We start from the raw sequence: 27,105 nt of genomic DNA, 5'->3' as shown, positions 1-27,105 counted from the left end.
AAGGCAATATGTTACACCTGTCAACCTTAGGATGGTCTTTCCCTCAAACGTTTTGTCTTATTCCTCCATTTTTGCTAATCTCATTTATGTTGCCCTTAGGACTCTGCACACTTTACCACTACTAACCAGTGCTAAAGTCCTCTCTCCTTTAAACATGGTAAAATCAGCTTACACCCAATTGGCACATTTAATTTACTTCTTAGTTCCTAGTAAAGTGGTACCACATGTACCCAGGGTACTAGTAGGCCTGCAGCACTGTTTGTGCACCTACTTAAGGAACCTTTAAACATGTCTCAGGCCTGCCATTGCAGCTTGTGTGTTCAATTTTAAAGTGTCATTTCCATCTGGCAAAATAAACCTTTTGCCAGGCCTAAACCTTCTTTTTCAATACACATACATTACCCCTGGAGTAGGCCCTAAACAGTCCACAGGGCAGGGTGCAGTTTATTAAAGAAGTTGAACATGCACTTTACATGTCATGGTAGTGAAAAACTCTTACATTTCTTTCACTACGGCAAGGTCTGCTTCTCCAATAGGACAACAATAGGATACCGTATTACATTTAATAAGTGATATCTTTCACCTGTGAGCAGTTTGAGTTTGGTGTCTAAAGAATTGTAATTTAAAACCCACTTTAATGATAAAGCCAGTGTTTAAGTCCCAGTTCTGCAAAGGGCACTTTTAGACAGTTTGCATTTTGGAATACAATCATACTCCTGAGGATATCAGATGGCTTATTCTGGAGAAGATTGATACGAAATCTGGAATAGATATAGATACAGTACGCCGAAAGAGAGAAGTGTTTTGGATATTTAACTTGAACACACATGTACAGGGTTTAAACAATGGAATGCCCTGGGAACAGAGGTTTTGATTAAACCCTTCCCAATAGGGTTCATTGTTGTCAGGAGTTTATAGAATTTTCCATGGACATTTGTTTGGGTGAAATTTGAAATCAAACATTGTTCCACAAGATTGTCTGCAGAAATGCAGCATTGTGTTTTAGTATTGATATGTTCAACATGGTCTTTTTCTCTTAGTTTGGGTTATTGCAGTGTGGAGCAGTCAGTATAAGTATTGTTAACTCCAATATGGCCTCCGTTCTTTCCTTTGGCTGGAGTTCTTTACGTGGACGATGTCTGCGTCTTGCCTGTGGTCACATGACTTATTCCAGGTAGACAGCTGTAGCCACTTTAGTTTGTGTGTCATCCATTTTTTTACATGCACGGCACCGACTGGCGCCCTTGAACATATGACACAACTGGTCGTGTTTGCATGGCTGTAGTTTCAATGTTGTTCTCACTATTTTATTGGACAGCTAGGTATGAGAAGCCACGTCCACTTCTACACCTTGATTTAAGAGCTTAGGGCTTGTTTGCCAGTTGGTTTGTAGTAACGTTACAAGCCCTGCACTACCGTACATATTCAGGTGAGTATGTGGCTCATAGTGCATTGTTTAATTCAACTTGTTTATCATGTCAGCTTGTTTAGCACACCTATATTAAGACGATCGCACTGCTGTCATTGTGTTATGTAGTTACTTTTAGAAAGTTACTGTAATTTGCCATTAGTATATGTTTAGGCAGAGTCTTTGAGAATCATACATTATGCCTAATGTAATAATATCTAGATGTTCCTATTTGGAGACTCGCAGTGTGCCGTTTATTCCAAATTTTTTAATCTCTGCTGAGTTAGCACACCCATAATGGGCGAAAGTATGGTTGGCAATGCGTTATACAGTCATCACCAGCAAGTCATGGCTATCCATCAATTAACTGTTGTTGGGTATCGTTGGCAGGAGTCATATTTTGCGAATCATTTCATAATACTCAGATGCTCCCATTTGGAGTTTTTAGTAAAATATATTAATCTAATGACAGTACGTTGTGTATTTTTTATTCAAGTGTGCATAAACCCCAAATTGGGTATACTTTGTTGTATGGGGAGGTTTCTCCCAAATTAAGCCAGCTTTCACCACACAAGTTGTTCATGCCTGATGAAATGGCCATGGTGGGTGAGAATGTTTGCATGTATAATAGTCTACGTATGGGGAAAACGTCCTGAGCCACGACTCCGGAACAACAAAGTTATCTACAATGCAAGCATAAGCATGCTTGCCGGAACAACGACTGCCTTTTTTTCTGCCTTAACCACGCATGTGCTGAACAATGCAGGGTTGCAGGGTAGTTTTTAGGGGTGGGATGGGAGGATTGGGGTAGCTTTGGTTTTTTGAGGGGTGGAGGATCGGGGTAGTTTGGTCAGGTAAGCGGGGTTGGGGTAGTTTTTAGGGGTGGGGTGGATGGAGGGCTTGGGGCGGGGGTGGTAGTTGTCAGGGTAGTTTGTTTTTTAGCATGGGGGATCGGGTTACTTTGGTTTTTAGGGGTGAGGTGTGGGGATCGGGGTAGTTTGGTCAGGTAAGTAGGGTTGGGGCAGGGTGGGGATAGTTTTTAGGGGTAGTGGTGGATTAAGGGCTTGGGGGGGTCGGTAGTTTGGTTTTGAGGGGGCGAGGGTGAGGGTGTGGTGATTGGGGTAGTTTGGTCAGGTAAGTGGGGATGGGGCAGGGTTGGGGGTAGTTTTTATGGGTGGTGGGTGGATTAAGGGCTTGGGGGCATTGGGGTAGTTTAGTTTTTAGGGGTGGAAGTGGCGGTCGGGTAGTTTTGTTTTTAGTGGCGTGGGGTGGGGAGTCGGGGTAGTTTGTTTTTTACGGTTGGGGTTGGGGGTTGGTTGTTTATATGGCGGGTGGGCGGTCGGGGAAGGTTTTACGGCTAAGGTGGGATGGGGTATCAGGGTAGTTTTGTTTTTAGGGGGTGGGGGTCGGGGTAGTATTGTTTTTAGGAGTTCTCAGGGTAGTTTGGTTTCTAGGGGCAGGGTTTCACGGTAGTTGGTTTTTAAGAGCAGGGGTGAGGGTTAGTTGTTTTTTTGCAGGTGGGGTGTTGGGGAAGGTTTTAGGGCGCAGGGTGGGTAGGATATCGGGGTAGTTTAGTTTTTAGGGGCGGGGTGGTGGGGTCCGGTAGTTCTGTTTATAGGGGTGGAGGGGGTCAGGGCCATTTTTTTTTAGGGGCGGGGGTGAGGGGCGGATCAAGGTCGTTTTGTTTTAAGGAGCGGGCGTGGGGTTGGGGTCGTTTTGTTTTTAGGGGTGAGGGTGGGTTGTTTTTAGGGTGGGTGTGGGGTTGTGGAAAGTTTTAGGGCTCAAAGTGGGTGGAGGGTGTTGGGGTACTTTTGTTTTTAGGGGCAGGGTTGGGGTAGTTTTAGTATTAGGGATGGGGTACATTTGGGCCTTAGGGTGGGTGGAGAGTTGCATGCTGTTCCCACACATACCTTTACTAGGCACGCTTTTACAACGAAAAAACATTGTAAAGGCGTGCCTGATAAAGGCATTCGTGGTAACAACGTGATTGTTGTTCCGACCGCGTTGTTCAGGCATGCGTGGTTCTCGCATTAGTTGTTCCATCATATATTCTAAGTATGGAGGTACCACTATACCATGCTTAGTGATGCACACACAAATATGTTTCTTTCTCTTTTTGCATGAATTAGTCTTTGTGTTTACTGCTATACTAGAACGGTCACTGTTCTTTGGTGTCTGTCCTCTGGGTGTGTCACAGGTGCAGTTCTTTGGTTTATTGTGGTAATTTTGGCATGAACATGTGAATAGAATGTCTTTTTTCCTTTTACATCACACGGGGCGAATCTCTTGAAAAGGCTACAAACTCATAGATGATATTGGTATCTTAGCTTTAGGCTTGGTACAGATGGGGCTTAAAATGAAATATTTCTCATTTCACACTATTATTATTGGGTATCTCTCCTGAAGAAGGCACCGAAACGCGCTTCGAGAGTCAGCAATGAATTACATGAAAATTCCCTCAAATACATATTCAACAGGATTGAACATTGAATTTTGTAAGTTTAGATTTTGTGACATATGTAGTCGAATTTGGTGAATTCTGATGCATGTATTATGTTAGATGTGATTTCAATTCATATTGGATTAATTGGTTGGACTGGGGAGAATACGAATATCTTGTTTGTTTTCTGAAAACATTTTTAATTTGTAGAGAGCAAATGAATGTTTGTATGCAGATATGTAAGGTGTGAGATTTATTTTTGGTTGTTTTATATTATTTGTATTATATGGAAGATCTTTAATAATAAAAAATATTTTGTATTAATTGTTATCGTACAGCGTGTACCATGTGATGTATATTAATTCATTATTGGTTGATAGAGTTGCCATAGGATTCTAGCACGATTAACCAGGATGGATTGTTCATTGTTGTTTAAGGGTGACCTCTAAAGACACCGTTTGAAGGGTTAATATTGTTATTGAATTGCTCAAGGAAGACCTTTGCCAAAAAGTGACCACAACGAGTTGGAGCAATAGGTGAAAAGTTCAAACCCTTGATCTAGTGGGTAAGGAATATTTAGAAGTGGATTCTTAGCCATAGGCTAATATATGATTCTATATAATTTGACACTGGAAGAGATGACGAGTGGAGATGATGTTCTTTTCTTCAGTTGTTTTAATTTCAAAGAGGTGTTTGACCAGGTAGACAGAGTTGTCTTATGGGGAAAATTGTGTTATTCGGTCATTAAAAAGATAAGTTTTACCCACTACTTGAACTTCAGGTACCATTGACACATCCAGCAGCAAAAGCTGGAATTGTAACTATTTGCTGGAACAAAGTTGTGATAATGCGAGACAAGAATTAAAGATTGCACTTGACTATGAGCCTCATTACAACACTGGCGGTGCTGTTTTGTCGATTGCACCGCCAACAGGCTGGCGGTGCAATCTTGGGAATTACGACTGCGGTGGAAGCGCCGCGGTACACCGCCGGGACCGGCGGTTTATCACCACGTTGGTCCCGGCGGATTCAATCCTCTAGGGCAGCGCTGCTTGCAGTGCTGCCGAGGGGATTACGAGTCCCCCTCCTGCCAGCCATGGTAGGAACCGCCATGAAAAGACTGGCGGAAGGGGGAGTCGCGGGGCCCCTGGGGGCCCCTGCACTGCCCATGTCATAGGCATGGGCCGTGCAGGGGCCCCCTGGCACAGCCCCATGAAGCTTTTCAATGTCTGCATAGCAGACAGTGAAAAGCGCGACGGGTGCAACTTCACCCGTCGCACCGCCGCAACACCGCCGGCTCCATTTAGAGCCGGCTCCCATGTTGCGGCCGTCATCCCCGCTGGGCTGGCGGGCGGAAACTCGGTTTCTGCCCGCCGGCCCAGTGGGGATGTCGAAATGGGCACTACGGGAGTGCGGCCGCATCGGCGGCCGCGCAGCGGTTATAACTTAGCGTGTGGCGGTTGCCACCCGCCAAAGTTGTAATGAGGGCCTATGACTCTGTTAATTAGGGTAACCTCATCGGATTTGGTATTAACTACCTCTGAAATGGTCTGTGTGTTATAGGATTTATTGTAACTTTTCTGATATAGCTTCACGGTTTGCGATTTCGACTTTCTGAAAGTAATACAGAATGGAGCTGTAAACTGGTCTTTCTGAATGGGCCTGTGAACAGCATGGTGATCTGTCAGAAATAAGCTGAGGGGGTTCACTGTGGTCTGCCTAGAATGGTGTAAGGCAGCACACTCACTGTGACTTGTCTGGCAGGCTTGTGGGTTGCTCTGTAAGGGCAGGTCTGTCTGGAATTGACTGGTTGGTGTGAGATGTTCAGCCAGTCTGGGCTTTTCCGCTGACATTAATTTAAAAAAGTGAAAGCGCCACTTCATGATTTTTTTTTTTACATTTAGTAAACAAACATTAAGATCCTCTAACCCAGGCGTCCCTAACCCTTTTTTAAATAAGAGTTACTTATGCTCAATGAAAATCATCCAGAGCTACTAATATTATTAGCGTTGTAACAGTAAACACATCAGACAAGATTACATTAGTGGCTGCCCAAAGTAAAATTACAGGCAATGGTCACCTTTGTGTATCAGCTAGTGTTGACAACCGTAATGTAAAAAATGCTTTATCAATTTGGAATGCCTCTATAGGGCCAATACGTGACAGTAATAAGTTAGAATGCTTCTGTCACCAAGGCCATTTTAGTAATAAGCTCCCCAACGCCAAATGATTTATCACTCAAACATCACATTTAAATATATATTGGATATTCAACTATTGTTCCCCAAACATCAGCTTATGAGTTCTGAAAATATGCACATTTATGTCTCAACGGCTCTTTCATTTTGGTATACATCTTTTAATTCAACAAAGTTTACGTTTCCAAATTACTAAGCTGATCTGCACACAGGAGAGCTATTTGCCGGTAGCTGGAGAGCTACCAGTAGCTTACAAGCTTCTAGTTGGAGAAACCTGCTCTAATGCTTGCTTTCTCTTTCAGTCGCAGTTGCTACATGGAAGGGGTGAGGGCGCAGGGGGAAGCGCGTGGAGCAGGGGATGCAGGGGGCAGTTAAAAAATGTTTTAAATGCACCTGCCCCTTGTTTTCTCTCCCCAACCAATAAAGATGCTTCTTTCATGCTGTTGCACAGCATGAAAGAAGTAAGGCGAATGGCCTGTGTGGACAAAAATGCCGCTCGGGGGAGAGAAAGGCCCTGTGCTTGGTCTCCACCGGGCTGTAAAATACAGCCGGTTGGAGAGTTTCTAAGTGTGCCTGTCAGTCTGGCCGGCCTCAGGTGGCCAGCCAAACTGACATGCGCACTTAGAAGTACACATACCACTCTTCCTTCACTTGACGCGGAGGAGGCTGGCCCGCCCCACCCTACGAAGGTGGAAAAATAAAGGATTAATGAAATAAATGTATCATCCTTTTATTTTTCTGCTTTTCCTCAGTGGTGGGGGGGCTGGCCCAGTTCTCTTTACTCTTGGTTTAGCTTGTGCTCTCTCGCCTTCTCTCAGTTCTGCCTAGGTTTTTAAACATGCCCACCAGACCCCCTTTCCTGACCACTTTTCCCTAAAGCTTGAAATTCCCTCCACTTCCATTTCGTTCCATCTGCCTTTCCATCGTGTTTAATCTGCTCCCTCTTTATGTTTTTACAAAATGGCATCTCTGAATTATGCATTTTATTGTTGTACTCCTGTACTAGTTCCCAATCTGTTCTCAGCGCTTTGTATAAAAACGTCCTAAATAGTTGAATAAATAAAACAATATCTTTGCATCCTAAGAGGGATGATGTGTTTTTTAAAGCATTTGCCAAGTGCTATCTTCTCACTCCCTCGTTCTGCAACCAACATATGCTCTGCCTTGAAACACAGGATTTTGTTGTATGCGTCACCCTTGAACCAGACTTTGCAATCAGAATATATTTTTAATCTGTTTAAACAAAGTCTGAGATTTGTTGCCCTTGGAAAACAGACTCTAGATTTAAAGGGGGTGCTCGGTATAATTCCACTTTGATTTACAAAATGGGTAATTTTATATTCGTGTCCTATACAGCTATGTATGGTCTTAGGTATGTCAAACAATATTGAAGGGCCCATTTAACAATCCTTCACGCAGCGCAGCAAGCCACCTTGCTGTGCTACACTGCGTGAAAGGGCAGAAATGCACTGTATTTAACATTATAAGGCACATTCCTGTCATTTCCTAGCGCTGGCGCACTTATGGCTGCCTAGCTCCAATGTAAGCATCCTTGCACCATTTTGCAAGGGTGCCTTCGTTGCAGGTAGGATTGCTGTTGTACAACTTCTTGCACAAAAAGAACAAAAACAATTTATAGAGGCATTTTCCTCTCCATGGGCTGCAGAATGCATCATACGTATAAAGAGGAAAAAGTTGTAGAAACAGAGTTGCACCTCTGTTGGGGAGGCGCACAGATCTGCCACATTCCCAGCTCTACCAGTGTTGGTAACTCTGGTCATGTGTCAGAATCCATGGGTGGATCCATGGAAAGCCTCCCTGCCACAGAGTAATGCAAGATAGAGATTTTTGCTGCCTTGTGTTACTATAGATTTATCACGCCACGCAGGGCCACACAAGGTGGCCTTGAGTCTCTTGATAAATCTCTTTGAGGGTTTTAATTGCCCTTGAGCCCACTTGCTTGGCACAAGGGTGACGCAAAATCTTGTTAAATCTGGTCCTAAATTAATAGCAGTGATCAGGTCAAATCTATTTTATGCATTTTGTCAAAGATTAGAATGGCAGGAGATCCTAGAACAAAGAACGCCGGGTAGGTCACTCACTATGGTAGGTTTGGCACAATAATATTTTGTAATTTTAAAAAGAAATCTAATGGCAGTTCAGCTTTCTGAAGGAAATAATTTCTACCTATCTACTGCTACTGCCTATCTACTGGTTTTTCCTACAGACTCTAATACCTTTGCTAAGCTGCTTATATACAGTGTCTAAATTTTAAAGAAATAGGAGTACAGGGGCGCGAGGTTTTTCTTAGGACTTTGCCACTGACAAATGCCATGGTTGCCAAAACCATAGACATGATTCAACCTCATGCCTCTTTCCTCCACCATCCTACACTTCCCGACTCTTCATCCCACACCTGCAGATTCTTTTTCATGCCTGTTTTCTGCTTTTATCACTGTTTTTCTATGTTTATCTTACTCCTACTTTCGGTCTGATGATGAAAGATAAGTCCAAGTCACGAAAAATGAGTGCTGTGGCCCTCCACCTGCAACCACCGACACAAACTGAGTCCTGAGTGAGCCTTACTGACTACCCTAACAGTAGTCTCGTTTTGAACTCGGCGTATGTGAACTGGAAGAAGATTGCCTGTCCGTCAGTGGAATTGTTCCTGCAATGGAATGCCCTTGTACATCAAGCTGCCCCTTCAACAGTCAGCACTCCTGACCACACCCTTCCTGATAGTGACCACTGTTCCTCCTAAGGGGGGTCTGTCAGGTGTGAAGGAAGAAGATGTGGCCGACGTGAAGGGACTATCGGCGGGCCCATGAGAAGATGCTATAGTCCGTTCTGCACATCTGAAAACCATTGCTTGATGATTCCTCCTACATCTGCCAACATTAGCTTCCACCCTACTTAAGGGAGAGCCATTCGAGGGAATGAGAAAATATAGAAGAGACTGCAGAAGAGGGGAGAGGTGATCTTCTGAGGCCCTAGGGTTCCACTCAAAGATGTTAAATTTCATTACCTATTTTTACAGGTAGCCAAACCACACCTGGTGATGTCACTTGCATTTCTCCATAAGGAGGAACCGACTAAGGGTAGGGGAACGTAATGTAGATGCTGTTTGCTGCTCTGTTAAATTATGTTATTTTCAAATCACTGAACATCACTGCTCATTACCATTGCAGAAGTGGGCGGAGCAATTGTTGGCCAAAACCCCACAGACAGAAACTCAAAGTCTCTGGCAGCTTGCAGCCTTGCACCCTAGGGAGCCCCGCTTGGTTTTGGCACCATGTCAGGTCGCTGGAGGTTAATGCTCCCTGGGAGCCCTGCTTTGTGGGGCATACAGCATGGTGGCCAGAGTTTGCTATATAATATTATGGGCATCAAGAGTGCTTTCCAAACCAGAATCTCTATTTGCAGATTGCACTTTGTGAGTCAAAATGCTGGTGCAAGTCAAGTTGGGTAGTAACTCTTTGAACTCAGTTATCCAGGTCTACAGAGGTATAGCGGTGGCTGCCTTAATGTGTGGGGCAGAGATATGGGTGTATAGTAATATCATCAAAATTACGAGGCAAGAAAACTGATTTCTGAGAGCTCTTCTCCGAAATGGCCCAGGAACTCACCTAGCAGCACAGAGGCACGAACCTTGCTTGAACTGTATTAATATCATTAATATTCATGGGGCAGGTCTCAATTTGCTACCCATTGGGAGTGGCTGGCACTCACAGGGATGGTGGCCTGCTGGGGTCAGCAGACCACCATGTCTGTGACTGCCTTTTAAGTAAAGAAGTTTTTTAAATGCAGTCCGTTTTCCTTAAAGGAAAATGGGATGTATTTCAAAAATAAAAATGAAAAGTTTTCTTCAGAGTAGAGTAGGCAGTGGTCCGTGGGACCGGCACTTCTCAGAAGCCAGCAGGTACTCTGGAGAGTAAGTACCTCCACTTCTATCTTTCCATTTACAGCACTGGGCGTATCTTAACATGAACTCAACCTGTGGGAGGAGCAAAACTGTGCAATGGAATATGGTGCATGTCTTAAAATCATGATCACAGGCCACTGCCTATTGGTCAAATGTATGATCAACTTTCAATCAATCTAAGGCCAAGATCTAATATCCTCAGCCAGGCTTTCCCTATTTCACAATGCAGACCTCATCCCTAATGCCAACTCCCATCAGAGGAGATGGCTAGTGACCAGTCACTAACTGTAACCATAAGCTGTGTATTATCGAACACTTGAGAAGACCTGTAGCACTGATACATAACAGCCGGCTCACAGAAAACATATAAAATGCCCTCATAGGAAAAGATTGTCAACAGCCTACATGATGAAATAAATAGATAAATTAAACATGATTGATCCCTTGTACTGGACATCAATGAACAAATATAAGCATACAAACCTTTACAACCATCTCCTCCCATACACTCCTTTGTTGAAAAAATACCCCCTGCATCCCAAAAACTTTTAGGGCAAACCACAGTAGTAAACCAAAGAAAAATAAACCTTTCTGAATGGACTTGCCAAGGTACTGATGCGAAAACAAGACATTATCCAGAATCCTATGTTCTCCCCTGTCCAAGACCACTCATACCCTCGTTTTAATCACTCACATGCTCCCCATCCCGGATTCGGATCTCTCTAGCCTCCTGAATTTTACTGACTTTTTACACAAGTAAACTAGACTACCCTTCCATTGGAATTATGTTGTTAAGTTTATTAAATCGCCCTCAAGGGCATTTACGATAACAATAAGGAGGCATGTTTTCTTTTGCCCTACTTTTGGTTGTATATGGAACATAAAGGGCCTGATTACGACCTTAGCGGATGGGATACTCCATCACAAACGTAACAGATATCCCACCTGCCGTATTACAAGGTCAATTATATCCTATGTAGCTTGTAAAACGGCAGGCGGGCTATGTGTCACGTTTGTGATGGAGTATTCCATCCGCCAAGGTCGTAATCAGGCCCCAAGTCCTTTTCACTAACAAGATGTCTTCTTAATTGTTCTGTTTTCCTTGTCTCCGGGAATACTGAAGTTAATCCTTTGAACCTCATTTACAGTTTGCCAGATGGGGTACTCCGTCACAAACATTGGAGGTGTCCGGCCTGCAGTAGAACAAGCACCACCAGTCTCCAAGTGCAGCCTATGGACCCTGAGTCTTCTCTCATGTGTTTGTTTCCTGTAATTCATTTTGTTTCCTTACCACAGAACATTCTAGCTGATCCTTACCCTGTTTCTATGTTCATTGACAAAGGAGTATTATTTATGGTTTGCACAAGGTCAGTCATGCATGATAAAGCTAATCTGTGAGTTTGGCTGTGTATTAGCAGGGCCACTGGAATTATGGGATTGTGCAGCTGCGGCTATTTTCGTATAGTTATAGATGTGCTACATTTGCCACATTATCCATCATCTGCTACTTAAGCTGCTGATTTTAACAAAAAAATGCGTTTCTAGCTCAAACGGTTCAAAGGTCACTAAGAGTGCTGCAGCATCTGTTGCTGCGCTGTGGAAGGCCCTTTTCAAAGCTGGACTGGCCACCTCTCTGGTGCTTTATTGCTATATTTGGGTGTTAAACTGGTACCAATGAGGTGCAACCAGTGGCATACAGTGTTACCAGTTGGAAAGTGACGAAATAATGAAGTAATATTATTACAAAATGGACCGAATTATGCCGCAAAATTTGGCTTTTCTTGCCGCATAATTTACTCAATCCTGCCGCATAATTTGGCACCTCCCCTCCCACATAATTCCAGTGGCTCTGTGTATTAGATAGGTACATGCTATGTGACTCGATCTCGTTAAACACGGTCTTCTCCTTTCAAATACACCCCAAATCTCTGCAACTATTGTCTTCTGTTCTTTCTTCGTCTCAGAGTACTCTTTTTTTCTGTTTTTCATATATCCCTTTTTGCAAACCGTCTATTGTGGGTTCTTAAAATAGGAATATGCTGCAGCGCGCAGGCGTGAGTGTGTTATTAAGACGTGTTAGATGGTGACTAGATAAGTGCAATAGATTTCTCCATAAAGCGGCTCGTTGCGGGACCTTTTCCTATCAATACCTGTAAATTAACCGATGGAAATGATTTCTCGACCTCTCAGGCGGCCAGGAAGCAGTCAATGCAGCCCATTGTTAGCTACTAAATTACATCCTGTGGCGGCAAATGGCACTTGCTCTGTCACTGGAGTTTATGTAATCCGCATTTCTTTCTTACCTGCGAGCCCCTTAATTAGGCATAAACAATCACATTTTAAATACATGCTAATTTATTCATGAGGCGCTTGGGCTGTTAATTAAAACATGGAGGTACAGTGCTGTGCGAGTACATTTTGTTTTCATGACAATGTTTTTGGAGTCTGCAATCTGGCTCCGTGGAGCGCTCAGCACAGCGTGGAGTAATGTACATGGAAACAGCCTCTGCTTCAGGGAGCTGGGCGCAGTCTGCAAGCCTCTCTGTTCTTCCCGTGATTTATGCGTTTCTCTGCTCTCTGCTCTGCGTTTCAGTATGTGCTCTCCATGCCCTTTCATACTGTGACATGGAAAGGGGTGACAGAAAATCGAATTTATTTTATTAATGCCTTGTTCGAAGTTTTGAGAAAAAGAATGCACCAGTCTTCTGCCCCGTGCACCCCTTCCTGCGACTCAAGATATGAATCGTTCAGCAGTCGATGCACCAAAACGTATTGTACAATATACTACTCAGTGCTTAATTTTTGCGGAGCACCGGCACTTATTTTTGGGGTCCGGCGCTTATTCTTCTGCCTCAAGCATTTGGTACGAGCAAAAGACACGTTGGGGGAAAACGGAGGAAGCGAAAACGAAAAAGCGTCACAATGGGAGAAAGCAGAAAACTGCAAAAGTTGAGCTGAAGGGGCAGAGAGTGGCTTTATATGGATTGAAGAGGCCAGAGATGGCTTCAGAATTGCGCTGCCTCAGTATTCCGTGTTAGCACATGTAATTGCAGCAGCCGCGTGTTTAAGAGGATGTCTTTGGGCACCAGCACGTTTTTGTTTACAAATTAAGCACTCACACTACTGCACCTTGTCCTCCATTGACAGGCAGAGCTGTTTTAAGGCTTGGGCAGAGTGGGCAATTGTTCAGGGGACCCCATCTTCTAAGCCCACCCCTCAACCGGGAAAGTCAAGATTGTTTCTCTTTCTTTAAATCTTTCTATAGCTGTACCTCTCTTTTTTTGTCTACCTCTTCCTCTGTCTCTCTTTCTCCTGTGTCATCTTAAGGAGTTTCGAGGTCCTCGGAAAGACATATGTCACCTCTATTTGTGTGAAATCCATTTCCAAAAGCCTACTTGGCATCATGCAGGCTGGAATTATGGAAAAGACTACAATTAGCAACAAAAATGTGGTTAGTAAAGTTCCAAGTTGTTATAAACAAGCGTCCTCAAAATATACCTTGATCATGGCCCCAAAAATCCTTAAGTCAACACTGCAAAATGAGATGTGGAATCCGTACTGCAATCTATGTAAAATGCCTTCCTCGATGACTCATTCTTTCATTCAGATGTGAGTACTTGTTAACAGGAGAGTTTCTATGATACTATTCTAAGACTGACTTCCATTAATGGGCCACCACATATCACCTTGCAACAAAAACTAGCAAAAGGCATCCTTATGTTCTTCCAAATGGTAAGTATATGGCGGATGTACATCACCTGGGACAGGTGACATAAAATAGCACACCATTGTTACAGAAACCGGTGTCCCTGAACTGTGCAGCCAACAATACTCATCTGTTCCTCAAAACATACTGCTCCCTTCATGCAGAACACCTTGTGCTCTGATGAGATACATCATCTAGTGCACAGTACCTTTCAGTGAAGCATATCACCCAGTGCTTCCCCGGCGTGGGCCACCCAGTGCTCCCATATCTGAGCATCACCAGTGCTTCCCTCAGGCTCATTTCCTTGGGCTTTGCTGGTATACATTGCACCTCGTACTCCTTCCAACACATCACCCTGTTCTCTGTTGATGAGCATCACCTAGTACTCTCAATTGCACAGGTGCATGTATGACCGATTAACTTTTTGGATTGATTCATGAACTCTTGTTGGTCTATGTGCTTTGGTGCTGATAAGTTAGCCGGTCTATGTGAAAATGGTATTCTGTAAGTGTGCTTGTCTAAGTGCATCTGATGATGCTCCATACGTGCACACTGCACTTTATTGAACTAAAATATGGCGGCTACTGCCTACTACAAAATAGCAACACTAAAAGCCATATTGGAAATTTAAACTTGGACGCAGCAACAATGACCCTCGGATCATAAATGTTGATTTACCTTGACATAACTTTCCATTAAGGGGACTTGCAATATCAATGAGAGTGCTATCCACCCGCAACAAATTGCAGCCTTGGAAGGGGGCCACAATTGATACCCTGTTAACCTCTGAACTTCACACTACTTTGTGCATGAACAAGTGTTTCCCTAAACATTGTTATAAATAACTAAAAGGTGGTTGATTTAAAGTTGGGTCATCAGTTGACACTCAAAATTCTCAATTAATCCATCAATGTGTGATTTGAGATGGAAATCTAAAACCATAATTTCCATTTATTTTCTAGGTCATCCTCCAAACTTCTGTTTTGGAATACCTTTTGTAGAATCACTTGGGGCCAGATTTACAAGGCCCTAGCGCCAATGGAGCGTCACTTTTAGTGACACTCCAGTGGTGCTGTGCAGTGCACCACATTTACAAGGTGGGGCTAAGCCACTTTTTGTGGCTTAACGGCGCCTTGTAAATGTAGGCCCCTCCGATGCAATTTTCTGCATCAGAGGGGAGTGCAATTTGTGTTGTTTTGGGTGTCCCACCACAACACTCATTGCTTTTGACGCTGCTACAGATTTACTAGAAGGTGTAAATCTTTGGCAGCGCCAAAAACTAACGTTAGCATGGCACAACGAGAAGGAATACTTTTATCCTCCTCGTTTTTTGCTTTTTCCATGTGTGCTGCATTCTGCAGCACACATGCAAAGAGCAAAAGGCCATGAATGGTTGTTTATGTGCAGGAAGGTGTCCCTTTCTGCACATAAACAATTATTAAAAAAATTATGATTTGGTACCTCTATGTGTGCTGCATTCCATGAAGGGTTGTTTATGTGCAGGAAGGTGTCCCTTCCTGCACATAAACAGTCACTCCCCTCAACGCAGACACCCTTGCACTATGGTGCAAGGATGCCCACATTTGCACAGGCTGCATAATCTAGCATCGGTGCAAGCGGAAACACATGGGTGAGCCGCATTCTTGTGAATACATCCCTGCGTTTCAAAACTGGTGCAGTGTGGCACTGCTATGTTTGGTATAACACTGCGCTATGCCAGTCTCTTGTTAATCTGGCCCTTAGTGTTGGTCCTTTTTAGGCTGTAGCCCTAAAGGTTTGCTAAAGACATCTTGGGGACTTTCAGAAATTTGATCTAGGAATGCATTCCGCCTGTTGATTATCATTGACTTTGTGGTTTGTAACTCTTAGTTTTAGGTTGAGCACGCTATGCCAGTTTCTTGTTAATCTGGCCCTTAGTGTTGGTCATTTTTAAGCTGTAGCCTAAAAGGTTTGCTAAAGACATCTTGGGGACTTTCAGAAAGTTGATCTAGGAATGCATTCTGCCCATTGATTATCAATGGCTTTCTGGTTTGTAACTCTTAGTTTTAAGTTGAGCGCGCAAGCGCTTTGACGTGTTGTAAGTATTGTGAGCTTCCATCCATGCCATTCTCACGCCCATCACTTTCACTCGTTTGTGGGCTTGCCTTTCAAAAATCCCTTGATGTCATTGTTAATTGCTTTACATTTGTCCCACCTTGGGGCAGCTTTGTTACCGATTTGGAGACTGATCCTGTTACAAGTATATTTGCACTATTGCTATACTTCTATTTTTTTCTTTTGTCTCTCCCATTTGTGCTCCATAGCTGCCATGGCCCTCACAGCGCCAACAGCCCAAGCTCCATCGGCGATATTGGAGCACTGGTCACATTGTTCATACTGTTACCTAATCAGAGCCATTTCTTTTGTCTCTCCCCTTCACGCTCCATAGCTTTCCCAAAAACACTTACAATTGATAAATGCTTTACTAAAAAAAACAGAAATCTGTAAGACGGCTCTCCCGGCACAGCAATACTACAATATTAACTGCATTCAGGAAAAGTCGCCTCACAATGCTTTGCAAGCATTCTTTTTCAAAACATTTTTGCCCATAACTCAGCCTGTGGTGGTCCTAGGACAATTTGCCCACCACTAGAACTTTCAGCATTACACCTTTTTCTGTTTAGGCCATCACTATGTTAGTGAGGACCCCCAAATAATAACCCCTCCCACCAATCAGTCCCTTTTTAAGTTCTCTTATGGCTGGAACTTTGTTTTACAGCTTGGAGTAGTTTGTGTTCTAAGAGCCTTAGTATTGCTGTACTAATGTGTAAAGCACTACGCCCCATAGGGGCTAAATATATGGTTGCACTAAATTACTTTGTGCCCTTCTTTTTTCATGTGGTTATAATCTTTAGAGGCTAATAATATGGTTGCATGACCATGTTTATTACAAATTATATTTTTATTATGGTGTCCTCTAGGGGATATTCTGAGCATTACATTCAACATACTACAATATTTGCTGCACTCCGCTGTCCCATAATGCTTTGCAGGGCATTCTTTTACAAAACATTTTTGCACATAACTCGGCCTGTGGTGGTCAAAATGTTCACCACAACCTGCTTCTTCGATCTAGATCATCTCTGGGTCCCCACACTAGGTTAGTGTGGACCCCAAAATAATAACTCTTCCCTCCATTCAGTGTCTTTTTAATCTTTTTCATGACTGGAACTTTTGTTTTATAGCTGAGAGTAGTTTGTGTTTTAAGGGTCTTGTTTGTAATATCATTGCAGTAGCCCTGCCAGCCCTGAAAATGTGTAATGCACTATCCACTCTTCGGGCTAAATATATGATTACACTGCAATTCCTTCAGTCATTTTCTTTTCATGCCCTTTAGGGGCTAACTATATGGTTACATGACCATGCTTCTTACAAATTCTATTTTCATTGTGTTGTCCTCTAGGGGGTGTTCTGAGCATTACAGTCTAATGCCAAACATTTATTTTTGATAAAGGTTTTTATTGGGTTTATATGATAATTGTATTTGTTTTATTAATCTATCCTTATTGCAATTATGACCATGATTCAGGCCAACTTAACAGACTTATTACACTATGGCTGTTTAAACACTCTTGCTATGTTTAGATGACCCTTTTAGTGTGTTTCTCTCGTTACTCCTCTGTGGCTGTCTTGTTTTGGGAATAGTGTTAGCCAGCCAGCAACTCTGATGGTGGGGTGGTGAAAGTGATATTCTATTGGAATTAGCATGGCAGATTTAAATTAGGATGCTAAATTGCAACATTTTTATTTTTGGCTGCAGATAGAGGAAGAAGGTAAATGGAAGTGCTCTAGTTATATGCAGGGCACTGGAATTATGTGGCAGGAAAAGACCAAATTATGAAGCAGGGTTGACCAATTTATGTGGCAAGAAAAGTCCAGTTATGAATTTACAACGCTAATAGCTTTAACTTAAGCAGATACAAGACCCATTGTATTGCAAATGCATGTTTGTCTTTCTAATTGCTGGCTTTATTTGTTATAGGCTCTCCAGGTTCAGTTTGTCTCTTCCGTTCCTAAACCGTGTTTACTATATCCTTCCACAAACTCCCTTTCTGTAAACAGGACTTTAAATCTTCTTATCTCACCACATGTCAAGTGCTGTCTTCCGATGGGAGCTTGTTACTTTTCTTTCTCTGACTTCAAAGTGAGAGGATTTATGTGACAATCTTGCTGGATACTGGGGAAGGAAAGAGGTTTTTTCTAGAATACTACAACATTTAAATGAAGTGTGTAAGTATTTCAGAACACATCAGAATTAGTAACACAAATTAAGCCCATTTTTTGTTAGTTCTAAAGTATGTTGGAAACAAATGATTTTATCTGATCAAAACAAATCATTATACTAGGTGATGCAATATCCACACATTTGTGTTTGCGCACTGTGTAGCTTTCTTAGTAAAACTGCATGTCTGTGCAAATGTAATGGTAATTTCCATTAAAAATGTATTGTCTGTAATGGCAGTGTGCTACCACACCATGCATACCCTGCTCTACACCACTCCACTCTACTCTGCACCACTCTACACCACTGCACTTTATGCTTCACCACTCCACTTTACACCTCTCCGCGCCACTGCACTCTGCACCACTCCACTCTACGGCACTGCACTCTATGCCACTTCACAATAAGCTTCTCTACTCTACTTTGTGCCACTCTACTCTATGCCAATTCACTCTTCGCCAGTCTACTCTACATCACCACACTCTTCACCACTGCACTCTACACCACTCCAGTCTAGGCCACACCAATCTTCTCTGAACAACTCCACTCTACGCCATTGTACTCTATGCCACTCTGCAACACTGCACTCTATGCCAATACACTCTAAGCCAATGCACTTTACTCTGGAGCACTCAACTCTATGCCCCTGCGCTCTATGACAATCCACTGTACGTCACTCTAATATACTCTGCACCATTGCACTCTGTGCCACTGCACTCTACACCATTTTACTTTATGCCATTAAACTCTATGCCACTCTATGCAACTGCACTCTACCCTGCACCACTCCATTCTATGCCACTTCGCTGTACTCTGAAAAAATCTACTCTATGCCCCTGCACTCTACACCACTCTATTCTTAACCATTACACTCTACACTACACCAATACACTCTACACAACTGCACTCTATGTCACTGCACTCTATGCCACTGCACTCTACACTGCATCACTGTAATCCACATCACTTCTCTCTAAGCCACTATACTCCAAAGCAATCTGACACTCTACTCGGCCCCACTCTATGCTACTCTCCTCTGCACCATTGTACACTGCTGCACTCTGTGCCACTCAACTCGACTCTGCACTGTACGCCACTGCACCCTATGTCACTTGACTCTACTCTGCATCATTGTCCTCTGCATCACTCAAATCTATGCCACTCCACTCTGCACCACACTAAGCAACTCTACTATACGCCAATGCACTCTGATCCAGTCCACTTTACTCTATGCTACTCCAGTGTATGCCACTCTACGCGACTCCACACTATGCCACACCAACACACAACACTCTCTGCCACTCCAGTCTACAGTACTCTGCTCCACTCTTTGCCATTCCACTCTATGACACTCCAAGTGACTCTCCTCTATGCCACTAACTTTTAACCATGCTGAACAGCAGACACGCTGGTGTACAACAAGCTAAAACACATTGACAAAGATAGGTGAGACCTATTGGCTTTGCCAATGCTTCTTTTTGCTTTTCTCTTCCAAATCCAGAACAAACAGGGCAGTAATCCTCCTCGTTTAGTTGCGTTCCTTTAAAGTCACTGATATTTCTCTGCTCATGTAACAAAAATACCCTGAATCACACAGCAGGTTGGTGAATATTTTTTTTTTTCAGTTTGACAATATGTGATATACTTTCATGTGTGTTTTATATTTGAACAGCCCGTGCCAACTCACATACACAGCAACTTTCACACATACAGTTGCCTTTCACTGAGGGAAATCCTAATGCTAGGTTTGCTGTGCATTATAGCGTTACCCATCTAATCAATTGTGGATGTTAGACTTCCTTCAAAATGTGATTAAATGCTTCAGCATCTCTTTTCCTTGGTATTCAAAATTATTCACACTTTCCTTTTATTAAGGAGTTGCAAGAAAGTGGGTACTCAGACAAATCTCCAATCATGATTTTTCTCAGTCTGAGAAATAGTGCTTTGTGAGTAGCCAGCCTTATTTGCCTAGGTATGGAACCAGAATACCATAAATAAAATATTGTCTGACAGGAATATTGTGTCTTAAATATTGTTTACCAAAACATTGCTCTGTTCGAGTTGATAATCGAAATTACACCTAGGACGGGACAATGGTTTTCAAAATGATCGATAAGACCCGATGGGCCCGATTCACAAACGTAAACTTAAGACATTTGGTCTAAACTTAAACCAAACATCTACGGTTATGATTTTGGGAATTCACAAAGGGCATTTACGAGTAGTAAATTTAAGTCCTCAGAGTGCAGATGTAAAGGTACTACTCGTAAATGCCCTTTGTGAATTCTGAAAGTTGTAAACTTGGATGTTTGGTCTAACTTTAGATCAAACGTCTAAGTTTACTTTTGTGAATTGGGCCCAAATGTTACTTTCAGACAATATTGTTTACTAGTAATATTTTGATGCACAACTTTTGTCTGACCAGCAGATAAAGAGTGGGAAATAGTTCTTGGTGACCATCTAGGGAAAGTCAGCAAATAAGTGCTCATGTGCTTTCATGAAGAAGCAAAATATCATAAACATAACAAAGAAAAACAAATTGATGAACAAATGAGAAAGCATGATTATTATTATGACTGATTTCAAGAGCCTTAACATCAGTCTGATTTGGCCTCATCAAGGACGGGTGTGAGGGCTGTTAGGGCCAGTATGTCCTGATTTGAGTTTTCTGATGTTCATGATTTCTAGGGAGACTGAGTTAACAGGAGGTCTAGGGCTGAGGGTGCGGTAATGCTATTCTAAAGGTATATTTGGAGTAGTTAGCAATGAGGGCAGATTGCAACGTATATGCAGAGATAGTGGAAGGATGTACTTCTCTTTTGTACATGGAAACTTTGCTACTCTGTGTTGTAGGGCATCTTCAGTTTCCATGAGATTCAAGGAGTGCTTGGAAGGAGTGTGGCCAGTGGATGAGGAGTTAGGGCCTCATTTACTAGTTTTTGCTGCAGGGCAGCACAGCGAGTCGCTTTGCTGTGTTGCCCTGCATCAAAAGGAAAGAGCAGGAATGCACTGTGTTAATGAAATATGTCTCATTCCTGTCCCTTCTGCCTGCATCGGCACACAAATTGGTGCCTAGCGCCAATGCAGGCACCCTTGCACCATGCTACAAGGGTGTCTGTGTTTTTGGCATGGCTGTTTTTGTGCAGGAAGGTGGGACACATTCCTGCACAAAAACAATAAATGGAGGTGTTTTCCTTATTCTTTGTGTGCTGCAGAATAAATAGAGGAAAAAACAGGGAGAAATTAAGATATTTCATCTCGTTATGCGGCAGGCGCACAGTTTTGCTGCTTTCCCAGGTTTACAGATTCTTGTAAATCTGGGAATGTGTCAAAACCCATAGGTGTTGCATGATAAAGCCCACAGCAATGCCCACGGAACGCCGCCTTGATGTAGAGTAAGGCAACGCAGCGCTTTGGGCTGCCTTGACTTACTCCATATCTATGAGGCCAAGCCACGCAAGGTGGCTTTGCATCGCCTCATGGCTATGAGAGGCCTGCACCGCCGCCATAAAAGTGACGCTCCGATGGCGCAGGCCTTTTGTAGATGAGGCCCTTAGTTTTTTGGCGATGAAGACACGCCCAGGAGTTTGCTATAAATATGGATGGGAGAAGTATGAGTGCTGGCAAGGGAATGGTCTTTGAGGTTATGAGTAAGTGGAGGGCCCTGTAGGGGGTTAATAAGATCTCGATTAAATTGACCTAGGAGCTTGGCATAAGAAGGCAGCTGGTTGCATATATTATAACAGCCAATGCAAATTGACCAGCCATGACGTGTATTTTAAATGAAGCTATACAAGTGACACAGACATTTTCCAGGGACAGGACAGACGGTCTAGCATACCACATAGGACTCGGAAGCCGCCAGTAGGCCCTTATCCCCAACACCGGTCATACACCAACCGACAAGACAATTTAGTTAGATGGAAGAAGTATTTATTTTTATATATACTTTCATTAAAATCAGAGAAACAATTTATGCAAATCATCATATGCACATTACTCTATTAAAAACATTTCACTGCAAATTTAATATATACTGTTATAGAAGATACTTTTTCATTTGTAACCATAAATTATTTTTGACAGGATCCTTCCTGTCCTGAACCTCCTTTGGACCACACAGGGACTGGTCGTCACCTGTATCCCTAGGGGGGGGCGGTACCCCTGCTTCCTCTGTTCCTTGCCCCCATGCTCAGGGTTCCGCCCCCTCTCCAAACACAAATCAGCCAAGGGGTGTACCGGGGCGGCCCGGCATGAGCCCCGTGACCACCCCAGTGATCTGGGCTCCCTACCCCCAATCAGGTGTGTCCATCCGCAGGTTGGTCCAGGACTTCAGGATCCTATATCTGTTGTCATACTAGGGCCCCACCCTTGGGGTCCCCTCTGTTGCTTCCAGTTACTTTATTCTCTCTTCTTCCGCCTAAAACTAAGGAGAGGGTGGGGGGGTCAACAACAGACCTGTCCGTTCAGGCTGCCGCACCAGGAAGAAGAAGGCCGAGCCTTCTGGGGGGGGGGGGGGCTTTTATGCCCCCCACTGGCTTGCGGTGGCCCAAACCGGTCCGGCACCGCTGCCGACCAAAACGTCCTTTGTGCGGCACTACTTTGAGTGGAAGCAACTAGTGCGAGGGCCAGGCCCCCGGCGTTCCCGACCCCTAAGGGGCCGCGCTCCCCCCATGTTGGGGGGGCGCTTTTCCAGATGCGGTTGTCTAGGATTTTCTGGAATAAGAGGCCAATTGCCCTTTTTTTTACAAGCTTGGCAAGGTGTGGGGGGATGGGCGGGGAGAGTAACGTGTTTGGTAGAAGTTGCAGGTGGTCATGTATCTTTGGGTTTCATCCATGTTTTGGTGATGGCAGTGAAGTACACTTGAAGTTGAATCATGCCAGGTGTTCCAAGTAACAGTGACAAGTAATTCATTTAAAATTGGACAAAGACTACGTGGTGAAACTTTGAAAACGTGACTAAAGTTTTTAGCAACAAAAAAAAGCTGACGCCTAACCAACGAGTAAGTTCACTGGCCAGTGAGCGCTACAAAGCTCGAACTATTCCAGAAAATGCAGACAAACAAAACATTTTGGCAGAATGTTTCCATACAGGCAGTGTGCAGTGCAGGCCACGTCTAACGGTTCTTTTTCCAGGAACAGAACGTTCCCTTTACTATCTGATACCATCGAACATAGTGGGCCATAAAACCTACTGCTGCTAATAAACTGCAGTAAATGGAAAAAGTTATTTGATTGAGTGCTTCGTGTGTTTTTTTTCATTTTGCAAGTAATTGAGAATTAAAAAATGAGGGAAACAATACTGCTTCCCCTAATGATTTTTTTCCTAACTCAAAGTCTAAAATTCCATCAACAATGTTTTTAGCCAGCACCAAAATTGTATTCTCGATTTACAAGAAATATTATCTGGTGCCACACTGTGAAATTCTTGGGAATTCTAAAGGGAGCCGTCACCGTTGGCCGCCATTTTACCAGTTCCACCAGTACACTTAGCGCTACTGACAGTGGCGCAAAGCGGCTGAAAGTCATTTCACCTAGTTTGGAAACAGCACTGCGGTGGTTATTGCTGTACATTGTGAAGGCTTCGAAGGAACTCTGCCTCCATGTTAAAGATTTTGTTTGATCGCATCCCAGAATCTGCAACCATTGTTTACCCGTCTGTTGAGCCCTCGTGATACAAGTGTAATAATACATGAATGCATATGCGGCAAGAGAATTGGGCCTGCTACAAAGACAGTGGCTAATTTGTTAAAAAAAAAAAAAAACGTGCCGGTGCCCAAAGCTCTCCTTGAAACACGCAGCTGCTTCAATTAAATGTGCGAGGACAGAATACTGAAGCAACATAATTCTAAAACCATCTCAGGCCTCTTTAATCCATTTACAGCCACTCCCTGCCCCTTGAACTCACTCTTGCAGCTTTCTGCTTTCTTCTTTTGTGTAGCTTTTCCGTCTTTCTCTTCCTCCGTCTTTCCCATATCCATCTTACACTTGCAGTAACTGCCTGACGCAGAAAAATACTTTCCGGCCCCCCAAAATAAGTGCCGATGCCCTCCACCGGCAACCACCGACTCAAATTAAGCACGTACAAAGTACCTATTACTTTTCTACTGTGCAGAGGACCTGTTTCTTTCTTATATATGCCTCACAAAATGCCCTTGTTTTCAGTGCCCTTCTGAAAAGAGTGAGGACTTGATGTCTGCGAGTTCTCTTTACACATATTTCTATTAAAGACAGGTCCGTTAAAGCTTACTACAAACAGAGCAACCTCTCTTAAAAGGTAAAGGGAGCAGCTAAAACAAATACTGAACTTCATCAAAACATGCTATCTATACTTACATAAAAAATGAAGCCAACATCACAATGTGGCAGATCGAATCAACCTTGAATTACCTTCAGGAAATATCAATACACATTTTTTTTGTATTTTATTACCACTAAACACACTAAATATCCCCTTTACAACTGTTTTCCTGTTAAAACACATCCTTGGTTACACAAAGAAACAATGGTCCATACATAAAATGCATTCTAACCCAAAAGAAGAAACACAAAAAGAGACAATTTATAAAACTGAAGACTGATGGAGGCGGCTTCATTTTGGAAAACACTACCTATACATATTGCGACTTTGGACTCTTAGTGTTCCGTAAGCAACCTAAAACATGGCTTTTTTTCCTTCCGTGAATGTAGCCCCTCAGTTTCTGCAGATGCTTCTTTACCTACTCTAGCGCTTTGACACCTTTCGGTTTAGTGTGCTTTACAAATTTAATTCCATTCCATTGGTACATAAAAATCAATTCATAACTGGTGGCTCTTCACTCCTTTTTGAAAGTCCCTTGTAGTAGCCAGTCTCATAATGTGTTTTTTCGGACTTTAGAACTCCTAGTCAATGTGGGTAAAATGCTTATGAAGTATGTGTCCCCAATCCACCTACCTTGTCATGGAGCCCTCTCAAGGCTGAAACTGGAGCATTGACACAAACCTTACAATCAAAGCACATGATTGCCTTTTCACTACTCCCAGCAGTGTTTTTGATTGCTCTTGTTCTAAAGTCAGCTAGGATTCTTTCAAAGTGAAACCCAGATATTAATAGTTGGTTACTCCTTCCTGTACTTGGAAATCAATTTGCAAGGGAAAACACCTCATTGTATTAAAAAACAAAATACGTGCTCGGAATCGGATTAATTTTCATATCACTGCAGCAACATACTTTAGCGCAATGGAGAATGAGCCATAGCTCTCAGTCAAGGGCATTGGATGGATGCAATGCATACATTTTGGACAATATGATTGTGTTTCTGAATCAGGGATATAATCACCATGTATCCCTGTTTACCTCCATGGAACTCCCACGCTCATAGAGAAATACATCTGCCTCAGTGTATCATCTTGCTACGAGATGTGCTTGAAGGCCATGCAGCTGAAAAGTTCCATTGAGCGATGGCAAGGCAGAAAGGTGAAATCTTCTTATCTGAGAACATTCAACCCTGATTGGTCCCCTCTCCCTGAGAACTGTGAGGAGTGTTGCATCTTGTATGTTTATGTTGTAATTGGGCATTGCTGAGTTAGTTTGATTTAGATGTCCCTTTCCTCTCTCTTGAGATCAGATGTCTCATTTTGATCCTACTCAAAGAGTTAGACTCCTCAGAAAATACATTCTTTCCTTTGCATAACTGCCTTTAGAGACTTCTAAAAAAAATAATCTTTATTGATGTTTCAGTGTTATACATCTGACGGCATAAGGTTAACTTCAATGGGTATCAACTCTTGATTCATCAACAAGACCATAACAGCAGTTTAAATTCCCATCCCACCTCCTCCCCTTGCTACTGCGTAAAGCATTCCATAAATATAAATTGGGGTATAGTCCATATCCTGGAGGATAGCATACAGTTACGCAACTTCATTCGTGTGTGTCGCAGTGTCCGAATGATCTGTGATGTCCACGGAGGAGTTTTTGAGGGCAAGCAGCATTGCTGCCCATGCCTTTAAATTATCTGTCAACTTTTCATCACTACGAACATGCTTCATACTGATTTCTTCTGCTGTGGCCCATTCAGTAATATCCCTGAGCCAGTCAGAGCAGACAGGGGATGAAGGACTCAGACATTTCATAGCGATTCAATGTTGTGCCAGGGTCAAACCTAACACTAAGAACTTTCTGCTGAGCTTCCTGCCGGGGGGAGGGGGAGTGGGGGGCTGGGTGCAGATGGGGAGATGGAATGAGCCCTAGTAGTACTTGTCTTGTTTCCATTGGTATATCCCATCCCAAGCCTCTATTGAGATTATTTAGCGGTTGGTCCCAGTATGAGAATAGGTCAGTACATTCCCAGGCCATATGTATAAAATTCGCACCAGGGGTCTGGCAGCCGAACATTTGGGGTAAATTATACTGAGTGTGGTGGGAGACATATAGGATTGGTGAACAAAGTTACATTATGTGAGTTTGAATCTTGAGTTGGTACTGGCAGTGGGGACCCCCTTGTGTATATGTTCCCACTCTTTATCTGTCTTCTGGCCTGGTTGTAATTCTTCCCACTTGGCTTGAATTCGGAGAGGGTGTAATGGGAGATCATCTCGTAATACCTGATATAGATGTGCAATTAAGCGCCTGCCCCAACCCTTACCAAGTAGTGTGGTGATAGGGTGGGAGCTAGGTGCGGCCTTAGGAAATGTAGGCCATATCTTTCGGGCTGTAGCCAAAAGTTTCTGATATTCCCAAAATTGGCCTAGTCCTAAAGCAAATGTGTTTACTGCATCGGCATATGTTATAGAGCGTTCTCCTGGGGAGGTCTCCCAGTGTCAGACATCACCCAGCCTTTCAACGCTGTAACGAATTGGATTCCTCTATTTTGTTAAAGGGTTGTAGTATTCAGATAGGGAGGTCCCAGGGCAAATGGGGCCTTTAGGATCACCCTTTCGACCACTCTCTCCCATATCGTAGCTACTTGACGGATTATGTAGGGTATATCAGGGGGACCTTCGATCTGGTCATCAGTAATGTGGATAGCATTGTGTGATTCCATATGTACCCTCCAAGAGCTGTGTCTCCCATGAGCGTTTGTCGGGCAGCAAGTGGATGGCATGCTGTAGATGTGCAGCCATGTAGTAAAGTTCTAGGTGTTGGATCTCAATCCTGCCATCAGACCAAGGTCTTTTTAACGTGGAAA

The sequence above is a fragment of the Pleurodeles waltl genome, chromosome 8 (assembly GCF_031143425.1).
Source record: "Pleurodeles waltl isolate 20211129_DDA chromosome 8, aPleWal1.hap1.20221129, whole genome shotgun sequence".
NCBI lineage: Eukaryota > Metazoa > Chordata > Amphibia > Caudata > Salamandridae > Pleurodeles > Pleurodeles waltl.
Note: the sequence above shows the minus strand (reverse complement) of the source record.